The 6,135-nt window shown below is 36.7% G+C and overlaps 1 protein-coding gene across 1 annotated transcript in view; it reads right to left on the minus strand.

Annotated features, from left to right (window-relative positions):
* hdlbpb (high density lipoprotein binding protein b) overlaps positions 1 to 6,135 on the minus strand; it is a 118,169-nt gene that overhangs the window by 66,660 nt on the left and 45,374 nt on the right. The window lies entirely within an intron of this gene.

Genomic DNA, 6,135 nt, shown 5'->3' on the forward strand with positions numbered 1-6,135 from the left:
CAACACACAAGGTACATATATGTAAACATTACATGCCTACAGCAGCAACGCTATGCAAAGCCTTTGTCTGTCAGGTTGCTATCCATAACAGATCCCTGTGTCCATGTACACATTCTCTGGCATCTTTTTTTGTAATGAAGCCAGAGCTCCACTCCTCAGGACTAATATATAGTGCTACAGAAAGTATCTGCTTACTGAACTGGTGTCGGAGGTCAATCCTAGGTCTACGAAAGGCTTCAGATGAGCACTATCGGAAGCTGAAAGAAGGAGGTGATGCGGAAGATCAAGGAGAGGTAGATTAGTTTACCGTCTGCCAAAGATCTTGATGCTAAGAAGAGTGAACATAGGTGCGTCATAGGGAGATCCTACACTGATCCTGGTTGCTCCTGTTTATGATATCCTGCATTGTTATTAGCATCAGATGTATACACCTGCAATTAATTTAGCCGGAATCATGCAGTACACTAGCAGCTGACATGGGATGGGTTTTTATAGTGCTCCAATAGTGCTGTGTCAGTGTTGTCATGATGTTATAACTTGACAATATTATCAGAATACTTAGGTTGCTTTCTGTCAAAATGTAAGATTTTCTTTTTACATCAGACTATGTGTATGCCAGTCCTTGTATGTGCATTTGAGCGGTGAGGGGCAGGGAAAGAGTCGGGCTATTATTTGCTTATGTTATTAGCAATCAGCAAAATGTCATTTGCTCCTTATCCTATTTGGTAGCTAAGGTTTATGAGTGGTGAGAGGCCACTGCACCATACTCTAAATCCAGCTCAGCATTCAGCCTGTCAGTTGACAGAGAAAACAAACACAGTAGTGTGTATTCTGACCTGAGCAAAGGAGATGCTGTTGTACTGTCTTCATACTGTCACGTGTAATGCTCTTTCAATAGATTATGATTTTCCACAAACTGAAGCAGACAGCTTCTGTTGAAGTTGGAAGTGATGTAGTCTGACCCTTTTTTTACATGCTTTGCTCATTCTTCTCAATATGATGCTTCTCAGATGCATTTGTGAATCAAATATATCAAAAAACATGATAACCTTGTTGGTCTAGCTGCTAATGCACTATTCTTAATATCAAGATAATTATTAATCCAGTATTCTTGCTGTTAAGATTTTTGCCATTGCCATTCTTATTGTTAACAAATATTTATTTATTTATGTTATTTTTATACTTCACATTTATCCTTTATGTATCGAGGAGAGGATCTCTTTTTCAAGGGCCCCTGCCAGGAAAGCAACAAACACCAGTAAAACTGCACATGCATATGCTAGACAACATTAAAATGACAACACAGTAAAACAGTGCTGTTAAAACAAATGCTTAAGCTTTAGTCTGTCGTGCATGAAAACAGGGATACTCTTCAGTTATTGTTAGAAAAATGTAATCTTTGAACTTTGCAGATGGTATCAGCAGATCCAGTTTTATCATTTGCTGTATGTTCCAACACCAAGGTGCACAATTATTAAAAGCTGTCATACCAAGATCAGAGCATGGAGGGAAACTCTAAAAAGTAACAGCTCATTAGAGTGAAGTTGATATACATTTCTTCACATTAAAATGGCTCTCATCTATAATAAAAATAGAGTCCCAACATTCAGGGCCTTATCCTAAACCTTTTGTCTGGCCCCATGACTCACAGTCGGCAGGTAAGTTGCCATAGCACTTATGACAAAAGGTATTGGGTTCTGTAGTATCCTGTTGATATTCTTAATTCTGCCATCTAATCATATTTGCCTAATTGGCTATTTAAATGCTCTTTTTCCACATCACCTGTGTGTTCTGACCCACTTGACTGATGAACACCACCCAGGTGGGTGCTCAGCATTTAATCACACCCCTTTACTACAAAGTTATTTCTAAATATTATTATTTCATTAGGCTACATCTAATGACATGTATTACTATCCTGTCAAATGTTGAAAATTATGTAAAAAGTGATTCTGCCTCCAGTGTTTTGCCAGGAGTATATTTTAAAATCAAATATATTAATTCACCTCATTCCTTTGAAAAAGGTTGGATGAAAAAATACATTTGGTTTTATTTTCAAATTTGAAACATACCATATATATTGTAGAGTGTTTAGCAGATGTTCAAGCACAGACAAGAGAGGCTAGCGGAGCCACAGATTACTACACAGTGGACCAGGGGAAACCTCCGCTGGCTGTGTTAATCTTGGCAATTGGTCTAGTTTCTCTGACACTTCCACTGGGCACAAACACTATATTCAACAGAGACGTTCCTCTTCTTGTTTAACAGTGTCCCAATGACACCAAACACAAAGGGAGATCTGAACATTGCAGTGGCCAGACCAATTCCCACCATTAGAAGGCAGCTCCAGGATAGCAGATGGAGAGCATTCTATAGCTACAGGGAAAGGTCCCAACCATGCCATTTTGCGTAAGTGCACAAGTTGGAGTTGTGATGGTACTGACTGTAAGTCAGAATGGATAAATATCACAGTTATAGTAATGTAAGCATCCTTTTTTTTGTTTTGTTTTACATATTACTAGTTGATCCTACTTACTATTGCTTCATTAGGACACAGGGATCCCATTACATCCCATACCAAATTAAACCATGCCAACAATATCTGTACAGGCAGGAAGCACTAGAAAATTATTTTTTAAATCTGGGAATATTTTTATTTACTTATTTTATCCATTTGATTATTTTAACCTTAAATTGCGTCTTAAATTTTGGTGTGCACTAGTCTCCATTGTTTTATTGTTTTACTTTTTTCTTGCTGTACATTGCTTGTTCTCAATCACATTTGCATTTAGATAGAAAGCACTTCTAACTGCATTTACTTGTGTGAATGGTGCTATATAAATAAAGTTATACTGACTGATGAAAGAACATGTGTGCAGTACTCTAATAACATACTCACTGCAGACATCCATTGTGCCATCATAACTAAAAGACCTTTAAACCCCTTATAACCATACATGCAATCTCCAAGGCACTTTTTAAAATAACAAATAGCCAAATGTGGCTGGTTCCAGAGCCCTCAGTCTTTCAAATGATATATTACAACTGACTTGCCAATCTTGCACAGGCTAATTCTAATTATTTAAATTTAGACAAAAAATATGTATATCTCTCAGGAAGCTGCAAGGTCCTATGACAAAACCCGGAAAGGTTTCTAAATCTCATACAAATGGCAGAATCTTTCTGGAGTTCTCTATATGACAGAGGTGTTTTAATTCCAGTGAGCTGCACAAAGCAACAAATCTTTCCAGAAATGTCAATAAAACCTAAGTGTTCCACATCCCAACATTTCTGGGACATTTAGCATAACTTGCAGGAGTATGTAAACTGAATTAGTGCAGGAACTAAAATCCAGAAGACTCCCAAAACTTCCAGAGGCTTGGGCTGCCCTCCACTTCAGTGTTTCAGAGACTTGACTTGACGGTGTGTCACAGAAATGTTAATTGCATGCTGTCTTTTAACGGCATTATTTATTGTGAATTAAAAAAACTGAGTACCCCATGAACACCCACATGGATGAATATTTGACACAGAAAAGCTCTGTTTTGAATTCTGGGACTTTAAGGCAAACAATGATATCCATAGAGCAGTTGTGTAAATATAGTAAGTGTTACCACAAGCTCAATTCTTAATTGTGTAAACCAATTAAAGGGAGGAAGGTAAAAGTGGGAACAGGGAATACCCAGACACTTTTAAACTCTCTACTCTTGAGAAGATTACAGTCTCCTTGAAAATCGTACAACCAGGTTACAAAGGCCACTGAGCTCTTCATCCTGGTTTTTAATAGCTCTGCCCGAGATGTAGGCTTTATATTTAGAATAATGAAAAGAAAGGAGAGGGAGCCATGACTGAGAGGAAGCTGGGAGTCAAGCTGAGGAGTAAAGCAGTAGTGCTATTCAAAAGGACCATTGCACCAGGTACATGGGGTTTAATAAGGCCTGTAGAATGTCACATACTGTAAACAAAAGTCCAAAATTTTGAGACATTTTCATTGATATGCAGCATGCATCTATTATGCAGCGCACCATGGATCTGTTTTAGTTGCCTCTTTTTTTTACTATTCAGAAAATTCTTTGTTTTACAAGATGGTCGCAAACAAGGTTTACTACCCCAAAGCCAATTACAGTCCTTTTCAGGAAAAACAATAAAGGTGGTAGACAGGAAGACTTCAAAATTATGCCTTCAATATTGGGGATTACAGAAAAAATTGAGATAAAAAGAAGTTCAAAAATGTTTATGGCTGTTTTTTCTCACCTACATTGTACATATTTCTATGAAAATGCAAAATACAAGATTCTGTATATGTGAGAATCCAAGAAGCTGACTCACTTTTTTTCTATCTGGCTTTAAATAATTTACAAATGTAATAAATTACATTTCAGCAATCAACCTGATAATACGATGAGAATGTGTCAACATTGTCCAGTTAGCACATTCATTTAATTCTTAGTTCTTCAGCATCCCCTAGTGGTGTAAAAAAAAAGCCACATTAAAAATTTACTCTATTACTAGAGTTAGAAAATACTTAACAGAGACAGAACATTACGTGTTTGCCAAAATCCTCTCAAGATAAGCATGTTGTGAATCACAATTTCCTGTACTTCAGTAATACACGTGTGCAAATATGGTGATGATCAGTGACAATGGTCATGAAAATTAAGGCTTTGGTTATTCCAATAACATCTGTTATTTACATCATCCAGATACAGCTCCAGATCTGTCAGTTCACACAGTATTGTCATCTTTTGTTTAGCTTTCTATCATTGTCTACCATTATGTATGTGTCAGGTAATAACCAAGTATGGCTTAGTGCTTGTAGGCAGAATCTATGGGCTGAAATTAGTTGCAGCATAGACTGAATTTGAATTGTATAACCTGAATGTATTGCATAATTTCTAATGTGTAAACTGAATTATTGTATTTAAAAACTGATTTGAATTCAATTTCAGCTTTCTATAACTCACATCCAGGTACTTAGAAAATGAGCAAAGATTCAGTTGAACTGCAAGCAGTGATTAGCACCTAAAATGGTACCAATATTGTTTCTAGCCTCTTTTGGTATTGAGGGGCCGCAAAAACAAACAGCAACTGAAGAATGCTGCTGGCCTGAGAGGACATCATCAGAGCATCAGATGTCTAAGAGTCACAGGGTTCAGGCAGTCATCGAATGCCAAGGCCTTGCAACCCAGCAAGAACTAAATAAGACTAGCTAACATTATGTTTTGTCCCACTAAAGTAGGGAAATGATGTGTAAAAAGAGCTGCAATTCCTAGTTGTTTTTTATTTTGAAAGTATGTGAAAGCCTTTGGTAGATCCTTTCATAGGAATAGCACCCATGGATACCTGTTTTGGCCTCAAAACTGATATAAATAGTATACATATAAATAAGTATAAATAGTTATTTGTCCTACAAAATTAACCTTGATCTAGATTTTATCATTTAATTCCCAATTTAGTGTAGCACAGAAGTTAGATTACGTGTTGCTTGAGGTTACAACACAAAGCATATATATTTAAAACATAATTTTCTTGTTTCCACAGAATTTAGTTGTTGTTTACTATAATTTTATTTCTATAGCACGTGAAACTGGAAATATTTGCATTTGTATAGTTTAACTTGCAGTTATCACTGAATCAGTGCCTACATTTTCATGGCTATGCGATTGCATTATGAAGGTATTCAATATTAGCTCTGCCACAATGTATTTATCATTCCTGGAATTATAAATACAAAAATAAATACCAATATATTTAGCAAACATTGTCTGTGGTATTTACATTAATTATTGGTGAGCAGCCATGGAAGTCAAGACTGATAACCCTTGAAAATTCACATCTGCATAGATCCATATCTGGCCATTTAGTCTTTCCATCTTTCCAGTAGCCTACTCCTGGGTTTTACTCCGATTGTAGATAGTAGCCTACGTGTAGTTAAACTTCCACGTTAATGCTCTAAAAACATACCAAGCATATGACTTTTATTTGTGTCTGTAGGCGCATGGGTGCATTATTTCGGTCAATAAACAGCTGCAGTGCTGAGGAAACGGAAATTCCGCTGAGTCATCATATTAGCATAGCTTGCTAGCTAACTTACTAGCTTTGCTTAGGACGTTAGAATGAAATACCAGCAAACGG

The sequence above is a fragment of the Anguilla rostrata genome, chromosome 3, assembly GCF_018555375.3.
Source record: "Anguilla rostrata isolate EN2019 chromosome 3, ASM1855537v3, whole genome shotgun sequence".
NCBI lineage: Eukaryota > Metazoa > Chordata > Actinopteri > Anguilliformes > Anguillidae > Anguilla > Anguilla rostrata.